This window comes from Lygodium microphyllum, chromosome 15, assembly GCF_053477565.2.
Source record: "Lygodium microphyllum isolate KBCC chromosome 15, Lygodium_microphyllum_v1.1.10, whole genome shotgun sequence".
In the NCBI taxonomy this organism is placed as follows: Eukaryota; Viridiplantae; Streptophyta; class Polypodiopsida; order Schizaeales; family Lygodiaceae; genus Lygodium; species Lygodium microphyllum.
The window spans coordinates 131,245,373-131,255,294 of record NC_141149.1 but is presented as its reverse complement, the minus strand read 5'-3'; the positions used below and the strand labels follow the sequence as shown (position 1 = coordinate 131,255,294).

Sequence of the window (9,922 nt, the reverse complement as noted above, 5' to 3'; positions counted from 1 at the left end):
AGATAGAATATTTGAGGAAGGAGACATGGTCTTCATTCACGTGTGCCCAAAGAAGAGATTGCAAGAAGCTAAGTCCAAGGTATTGTGGACCATACAAGATCCTCAAGTGCCTAGGACCTAATGCCTATAGGCTGCAACTCCCTGAGAACCTAAAGGTTCATAATGTATTCCATATCAGCCTATTAAAGAAGTATGTACCAAATCCTAACCATGTATTCGATGACCAACAAGTTGTAATGCCTAGTCAAGGAGTCCTTGAACTAAGGCATGACAAGATCTTAGATGTTAGGGAGAGACAACTGAGATCCAGAACCTTGAGAGAATGCCTCGCCCAGTGGAAAGTTTATCCTGAGAAGGATGCCACTTGGATAGATGAAAGCACTCTCAACCTCCAATATCCCCAGTTTATCTCGAGATGAGGACATCTCGATTCCTCCAAGAAGGAGAGAATGTAACATTCTCAATTACCAAGTACGCGTTCTTCGCATGAACCTCTAATTAATAGGAGGTCATTAATTGAATAAAGGCAATTTTATTATTATTATTAATTATCCCTCTCTCCTCCAGCCGACTGTCGTGCTGGAGGAGAAGGGAATAGCAAGAGCTATTAAGCTCCTTTTTCCTGGAGCTCGCAAGGGGATGAAGGCATGCATGATGCCGCGTGGGGGAGGGAGGACCCCCTCCCCTCACCTATATAAGTGGTATGGGATAGCGAGGGAAAAGGCGGCCGTGAAGGAGGAGGCGGCCATAGAAGAGGAGAGGGCTATGAGAGAGGAAGAGCTTAAAGATGCTGGCGGCCATGAAGGAAGGGAGAGCCACAATGCTCCCGTGGAGGAGGGCCCTGCCGTGGAGTAGGACCAGAATGCCGCCAGGCCGAGAGAAGGAGAGGGAGGGAGCTGCGACAGACTGTGGAGGTAATAGTGGAGGAAGGTAGAAGGAAGTAAAGGAAGGGAGGGAGCTGTGAAATCCGTGCGTGGAGGAGGAAGGAGCTGTCGCCATGCTGGAGGGAGCCGCCACAGCTGAGAAAGCTGCCAACAGTTGGCCTGCTGCTGCTAACGCCGCCTGCTGTCGTGGAGCTCATGGCCGCCGTCAAAAGCCTCCCAAGTCCTCTATCCCCACGCTATACGCAGCTTCTTGAAGCTTCTTAGAAGCTTCTCTAGGAAGCTTCTAAGGGGGTGTTAGCCCCAACACGAAGGAAGCAAAAAGAGGTGGAGAAGACACAGGGCAAAGGCGGAAAAAAGGTAGCCCGACTGAAGAAAGAAAAGGAGAAAAGGCCAAAAAGAGCAAGGGCAACCTTAAAAGTCCAAGGCAAAGGCAAAAGGGGAAAGGCACATTTTAAAATAAAAAAGCGCACCCTGAAATCTTGTAAAAGAGTGTCGGGCTCTCACCCGTGCAATTTGTAAATGTAGACGGGCGGTGGAAAGGAAGCTAGGAAGATAGAAGGACAACGGGAAAAAGGGCCTAGGCTATGGCCGGCCATGTAAAAAACGGAAAAAGGGGATGACCGCCCAAAAGGGATTTAGGGTTTTGTATATAAAGTTGAAAAGTGAATGAGAAGCTTATTCTTGTGTGTGGCCAAAAGTAGCTCTCCTCTTCTTCTTCTTCTTCTTCTTGCTTGCTTGAGCTTGTGCTTGAGAGAGGGAGTGTGAGCGTGTGAGGGAGTGAGTGTGTGAGGGTGAGGGACCGAGGAGGAGAAGCTCTCCATCTTCTCCTCTCTTCTTCTCTTCTCTTCTCTTCTCTTGTCTTGCTCGCGGCAATGGAGCTTGGAGCTTGGAGCTTGAGGATGGAGCTTGCTTGAAGCTTGCACTTGGATCGTGGAGCTACCGGAGTGCGCGGGAGAGGAGGTAACTCCAACGGCATGAAGGTAAGCTCACTACACCCGTAGATGTGGATGGTGCATCGGCTATGTGAGAGGTAGCCATTAGTGCTCGGCTTGGAACGCTTGAAACAATAAGCGGTCCGAGGGTCTTGGCGGTTGAGTGAAAGCTCCCACATTTTGATTCCGTTGCCGGGACCAATGGATTCAAGCCTTGAGCGCTTGCGCGTTTCGAATCGAGCATCAAAGTAAGGGTTTCCCTGAACTGGTGCTTGAGATAGGTAGGAAGCGAGGGGGTTGAAGATGGTATTCGATCTCCTTGGTAAGTAGGTTTTTTGCTTTCTTGAGATGTATGTTGTGGAATGAAGTAGTGTAGGTATTCACGTTCTGATTTGGATGCATTTAGGATAGGAAAAAACAAAGAAAAAGAAACAAATCGTAGGATTCTCTATTGCTGTATAATAGGCTAAAACAGGGAAATAGGGGCACAAATCCTTGGAGTGCCGTTGGATTCAAGCACCACACTGGTTCCAGGCATGTCTGGCATTCCCTTGTAGTGTCTTGCACCTATCTGGAAGGTGCTGGACGATTTGGTGTAGTAGACGTCAGTCTAGAGGCATCACGTGCAACTCGCAGGCCGTTGTCCGTGTAGTCGGACCAGGCCGTCCGATTCCCAGAATCGGACCATCCTGATCGGACGTGCCACGTGGCACTCGGACCAACCCGTCTGATTTTGAGAATCAGACGCTCGGACCAATCCGCCCGACTCGGACACTCGGACGAGTCCATAATCGGACCACTCACAATCGAACCAGGCCGTCCGAGTCCCAAAATCAAACCAGCACTACAACACAATGCCGCCATACACGCGTCCATTACACACGAAAAGTTACGGGCGCGTGTATGGTCGTTTATACTTACAGCAATATCGGGCGCGTGTATACATGCATGTAACAGCGCATGTATAATTGCATGTGAGGGCGCGTGTATTTGCGCGTTAAGTCTGTCATAATACACGCTCTGTTACACGCGACACAGAGCCTAACTACAGAAATCCATTTCTTTTCAAAACAGAAAACCATTAAGTTTTAAAAATGTCATTGTGCATTGCAGTGTTTACAAACCATTACAAAATCCCACTACATGCACTTACAACAACGTAATATATTGAAAAATATATCTTCATATGGTTATTGAAAGACAAAGTATACAATAGAAATGTCATGAATTTGGAACAATACAGTGATGGATTGGTTAGGGTTCGATCTCATCTTCAATAAGATCCATCCTTGCCAAACGATCAACATCAATATCCATTTGATCAATTTGTAAGGCTACGATTAAATTTATTCTACTATCGCTATTTTGCCCATTGATAATGGTACCGATGCCTTGATCATTCTCATCATCATCACCATCATCCTCAATGGAAGGGTCATCCTTATGATCATGAGAAATGGCACGCTCATCCTCATTATCATGATCATCTACATTGGCATGTTCGACATCATCTTCTTTGCGGCTTGCCACATCCTCCATATGCTCCATATCAGTGAATGTATTATACATTACTTTGGAACGTGGTGCAATAGGGATGACATACCACCATTTACTGTCATGCACCATTGGCAGATAGATAACCTGCTCAAATACACATAATTCATTAATTAATTAGCATATCAAAAGTCAAGGGGTGCGCGAGCTTAGATATATATGTACATGAAACACATTTGTAAAAAAATGCATACCTACTCACATTGTTGTGGCAATACGAGCCTATCTTTCTTTGTTTGCCAAAACTTTGTAGAGTCAATAGTTACATAGCCACTTGCATGGCGTTTTATCGTTGCGTTAGGCCCTTTTTCCACCACGTTCATTTTCCATTTGACATCCAAAACATACACAAAGAAGCGGCGAAAGTCAAGTCTGTATATGTCTTGGATTGTGCCACAATAATCATCCATTTTTCCATTGGCTCCCTCAAAGCTACTAATGACACCGCAATCTTGTGTATTCCTCTTTTCATCTATTCTTTGTGTTCGAAAATGCTTGCCTTCACACCATATAGCATTGAACATAGTGCACTGGACCAAAATATAAGCAATATCTATGTAAGCAATTAATGTGAATAAATATGAAAAGCCAATCACTTACAAAGAATGCAAATTTACATTTGTTCTATGTACCTTTAACATGCATCCTCGTGCATACTCCCATTCTTCCGCCGTGATATGCAGCCCCTCATCTCTCTCTGCTCTCTCCATTTCCTCATGCAACCAATCAACATGAATATCATTCGGAAGTGTTGCTAGATGCTTAGGGTACGCCTTACGAGAGCCATGTTGCCTCCGAAAGAGAGCTCTGTCTACTTGCCTTTTTGTCTTTGCATCCTCGTATCTTGTAACCCATCTGCTCATCACATCACTATTAAGGATGCAAGTGAAATTAAGATCATCAATTAATGTTCTCTCAATTACTTTGCTCTGTCCTTTTCCTTGAGGCACAATAGACGTCATCCTCAAGTCCTCTTCATTGCTCCATAGTCACGGCAAAGAGCTATCCACCTGATCAAGAAATTCTGATATATATACAAGAGACTCTTGTATCAACCAACCCTCAGCCATGCTTCCTTCGGGCCTTGCACTTTGCCTCACAAAGTCTTTTAAGGTCTTCATGAAGCGCTCTAGGAAGAACATCCAACGGGCATGCACAGTGCCACATAAAGCAATTTCATCCACTAAATGCACAATGAGATGTAGTTGACTTGTGAGAATGGTTCGCGGAAAAGTCTCCTCTACCATACAAACCACCTCCACTGCCATAACACGCGCATCATCCAATGTGGCTGGATCAATTGCTTTGGAACTAACATATCTGAAAAATAAATGCACAGTACGTTATACCTCATGCACATTCATTTTGCAAGGTATAATGAAGGGTGATCTTACATGGGATTTACATACCTCACAAGCTCGCCCATCTTATAAATACATCTTTTCAAACTCCTATCTGCACAATGGTCGATGCTAGTAGGTAGTATGAAATGCGCACATAAGAGCACATGTATATTTGGGTTAGGGCATTACAAAATTTAATTTCAACCTACAATAATTGGAAAACACTTACTTGGAGCATCTTGTGCCAATCGTGGGACTTCAACCCATGTAGTTGCTCAACCCCTCTTTTCTTAGTGGTTGTAAACGCTCCCTTCAACGATCTCATGCATCCAGTGGGAGTACGCAAAGTGGTGATGGCTTGCTTTACCTGCTTCTCCTCCTTCTTTGATATAATCTAGGGAGCAGGCGGAAGACGAACGTGCCCACCCTCCTCTCGTGGCCAAGCTTGACGCATACGTCCTGCGACCTGCAACTCCTCCCGTACGCTAACATTGTCTCTTTTACTAATAACATGTTCCCAAATACTAGATCCCACATTCTTGAAGATGTGCATGGGATCAAGAAGATGGTTGATCTTGAGATGGGTCCAATATGGTAGCCGGAAAAAAATGGAGTACCTACACAAGGGATTGCAGACTGTCATCTTTATTCCAACTTTAGAGACTACACAAAACAAGATTGAAAACAATGGAGATGTACTTGTTCATGCCATCTGGAGGAAGAACATTTGAAGACTCCCAAATACGCTTCCAATCTTTTGCACGAAATGTCTGTGGATGAATGTTCCTCTTACTAGGAGCATATTTAGGGTGATCTGATGGGAGAAATCGATGATGATTATCGAATATGGTCTTACACAAACCATCAGCATACTCATGTACCAATGAAGGGCCACATATAGGACATGCATGTTTACCCGATGTCCTCAAACCTGTTAAAATAAAAAAAAAGTTAGAATAATAAAGTCAATAGTTATAATTGATATAGCTAGTAGTATTAGAGTCGGGAGGTAGTTAGAATTCTTACCAGAACAATCGCTGTATCCTGGAAAGTCATGCATTGTCCACATCAACACTGCTTTTAAGTCGAAGTGTCGAGAGGAGGGAGGCCTACTAATGTCCACTACTGCAACACCTCTCCATAGTTCCTCCAACTCATCAATCAACGGTTCAAGATAAACATCCATATGCTTGACTTTATGTTTCCCTGGAATCAAAAGGGATAACATAAGATGTCCCTTCTTGATCGCCATTGATGGTGGAAGGTTGTAATTCACCAACACAACCGGCCACACGCTGTATGCGGTGCTCTTGAAACCAAACGGATTCACTCCATCCATACCTAGGCCAAGTCTCAAGTTTCTGGGCTCTGTTTTAAAGCTGGGCCACTCATCTTCAATATGCTTCCAAGCAGGAGTGTCTGCAGGAATTCTCCACATGCCATCATCCGATCGATGCGAGGAATGCCATGACATGAGCTCTGCTATGGATTTGCACTTGAACATGTGTTTGATGCGAGGAATTATAGGAAAGTGTCGCAAGACTTTACGAGGTACATCAAAACTCTTCACATCTGTTCTATACCTTGCTTCACCACAAGTGGGACACTGTCGAGCCTCCTTATGCGTCCCACGAAAGAGAATGCAATCATTGACGCATGCATGTATGCGATCATAATCCAATCCTCCAAGAGATGTCACATAGCGCCTCGCTTTGTCTCTTGAGGTGGGTAGTCTATTCCCCTTTGGAAGCATGTTTGATAATAGCCTGCATCCAATATCATCAATTAGCCCATAACCCTAAACCCTATACTGTAAACCAAAAACCACTAACTCAAATTTGCAAGTTACAATGCTTACTTCAATAATGCGTCAAGACTTGCATTGCTCCATCCATAAACTGTTTGTATATTGAGCAGTTCAAGTGAAGCACGTAAAATAGAGAATGTGCACCCTTCAAAAACCGGTGTCGATGAAGCGTTGTAGAGATGCTCTTGTTCCATATCATTGTCGTCCACACCTTTGCGATCATCCCTAAAAAGATTCTGCACCATGTCATCAAACACTTCCTCTTCCACAACTTCGTGGGGTGCAGGGCTATTGTCATCCCTTTCCCACTCATCTCCGACAACAGATCCCGAAGCTCCAGCATCATCTCGTCGACGCTTTGCATGCTCTCGCCGTGCGTATGGCACCATGTTAGGGTGTGGTACTGCATCCTGCTTCAATCACAGTATATATATTACAACGCGCTCCATTAATTTGCACACCATGAGTTATTTTAATACTTTCAATTCACATCTTCTCACCTCTAAACCTGTTTGAATCCATTCTCCATACATCGAGATGTGATTCAATGTAATTCAACGCGCTCGTACAATGCACCCTTGACATCGATTACACGTACACTTGATCCTTTGTGCCAGCCACACGTCGCGATCACGATGACGCATTGTCTTATCCTCACCAGAACTGCTTGAAGAGGATGATGACATGCTATGTCCAAAATAACCAATACAGAAGTAGGATCAGTTTTTAGTGAAATCATACACATCCTATGCACAAAACAATGGATACACAAGAACAATCAGTTTTTAAAAAAAGTATAAACAGTCTCTGTGTCGCGTGTACAGGCGCGTCTACAATGTATTCTGCTGCGCTTTTACACGCGTGCTTTTTGCGTTTACCTACCGCGCGCGTCGCTTTCTTTCTTTCAAAAGCCCTCTTTCAAAACACTTCTTCTTCTTCTTTCTTTGTCGCTACAGTACCTCTGCCTCCAGCTCTTCCAAACCCCCGAACCTGCCTCTTCCAACCAGCCTTCTCCCTCTTGGACTACCCAAAAGAAGCAAAGGGTGCAGACAACACAGAAAGGGAGAGAGAAGCAAGAATCAACGAACTCACTTTTCAAAGACTTTTCAAAGAGGTTGGTTGTCATTTGTTTGTTTTGGCAAATCTGTCGCTTTCTTTCTTTCCACCCGTGCTATGTGTACTTGAAAGCGACAGAGGATAGAATTCACACACATTGTATATGTGCTTAACTATTTATTTCTTGACAAACGACATCCGTCAAGATAGAGGAAAGAGAGAAGAAGGAACCCTTGTGTATGTGTTTAGTCATTTCTCCCTTGATGGACAATGTCCGTCAAGATAGAGGAAAGAGTTTTTGTTTTTCATGAATTTCGTCACTAATTCGAAATGAACTTCTTCTTTTGGCTTATGATCTTCTACTAATTCGATGTTTGGTATTGTAAGAGATATGTTTATTTTCTAGAATGGTAGATATATGTTGTAGGTTATATATTGTAGGAGATATATTGAGGAGATATATTGTAGGAGATATGTTTATTTTTTATATGCATGTTTTGCTTGGTTCATTGAGGCGGAATTTCGACGCTTTGCAGATTCTTCATGGATCCAGGCTCTTCCTCCAATCCGTGGGCATACGCCACTTGGATGATGGAGATGATAAACCATTTTGGGCGCCATCCTAATCCAGTGGAGCTGACAGAGTATATGTATGCCCATCCTCCTCCTAGACTCCCAGGTCACACCGCGCCCCCAAGTACACAAGCCTCCCCACTGCCGTCTACGCCTGCGAGTCCGGCGAGACGTACCCCTGCGCATACATGCTCACCGAGGAGACACACCCCTGCACGGACACACTCACGCACACCCTCCTCTATACCGTCACGTGAGGGCTCACGGCCACCATCACGTGCTCCCTCACAGCCACAGTCACGTACACAGTCACGTGCAGCCACCCCTAGTCATGGCTACTCCCGCAGTACAGATGAGAGCCGACGCTGCAGTAGGGAGAGCGGGAGTGGAGGGTTATGCGGCGGGTGCTTTGGTGGGGGGGGTAGTAGGGCACGCGGTGAGAGAGGGCATGGAGGGAGGCATGTACGAGGAGACAGTGAGGAGTCGGAGGAGGCGAGAGAGGTGGAGGGGGAGATTTTCTACGATGTTACGGATAGGGGCGGGGTAGTCATGGATGCGAGAGGGAAAGAGGTGATGGAGTATATGCGGGGGGTAGTTTCAAACATGTATAGAAACTGTTTTGTAAAATTTAAAGATCAGGATAGCCGGTTAGTTAGGGAGGTCCTAGATAGTGTACATAGTCGGTACCCCAATCCCCCACGAGCGACATTCTCGGATGTATGGGGAAGGACGCGAATAAGGGAGATCTTAAGTAATAAAAGATCTCACCTTAAGAAACTCGCGTACGATGATGGGGTGAATGTAGCTGCGGGTGGCTATCCTTGTGAGAAACCTGCCACTGCCCACAAACACGAGTGGAAGGAGGCAAAGAAGCGCGCAGAGGGAGGCGTGAAGAGCAGGCAGCATGTGGAGGCACGACAGATCCAGATGGAGACCATTGGATCGTCGCATTTCGGATCTGGCGGCGTCGAGTCGTGGAAGGCAGAGTTCGTAAGTAACTTGCCTCTTTATTTGATTGTTTGCCAAATTCATTGATTCTATGATTGTTTTGATCTTACAAACTATCTTGATTATGTTACAGCGACGGGTTATGGGGAGGAGGCCCACAGCCCACGAGACTGGGTATGCTCGCCGCAATAGCAGACGTGACACGTGGGCCATCTTCAGAAACGAGGGACGTATTACGGATGCGCAGTTTGACGCGGCCATGAGACCATATGGTCGACAGGTACTTGAAAACTCTAAATGAATGATTTCGGTTTATTTAATTGCATATATATGTATACTTACATACGGTATATTTCTTGAACAGGCACAAGCTGCTGATGCTCCTGCTCCTGATGATCCAGCCACCACTACTGATGTTTGTGCCACTGCTCCTGGTGGAGGCGAGCACCACTCATCGGAATATACCGATGCGAGCTCCTCTGATCATGGAGAGAGCACAGGGTCCTCATCATCCTCTGATTAGCTTTCAGAATACTGTAGGATGTGGTTGTACAAATTTTTTTTGTAACTGAAGCCATGGGCTTTTTTGCACCTAGCTCCCTATTTGACTTTGTATATATTTGTTCCTAATTAAAGCCATGGGCTATTTTGACATATGGACTCCCTTGTACACAAATGTATCATGTATTGACAATGTATTGAATCGTGAGTCTTGAGTCGTGTATTAAGTTTTAGATAGTAATATTGAATCGTGTATTCATAGAGAGTGAGTCTTGATTCGTGTCTTGAAATCTAAATCGCTCTTTTTTTATGGTGCAATGCACC

General features: G+C 44.9%; 1 pseudogene; it reads left to right on the top strand.

Annotated features, from left to right (window-relative positions):
- Positions 1-862: 862 nt before the first annotated feature.
- Positions 863-9,620, top strand: LOC148025078 (uncharacterized; annotated as a pseudogene).
- The last annotated feature ends 302 nt before the right edge of the window (positions 9,621-9,922 follow it).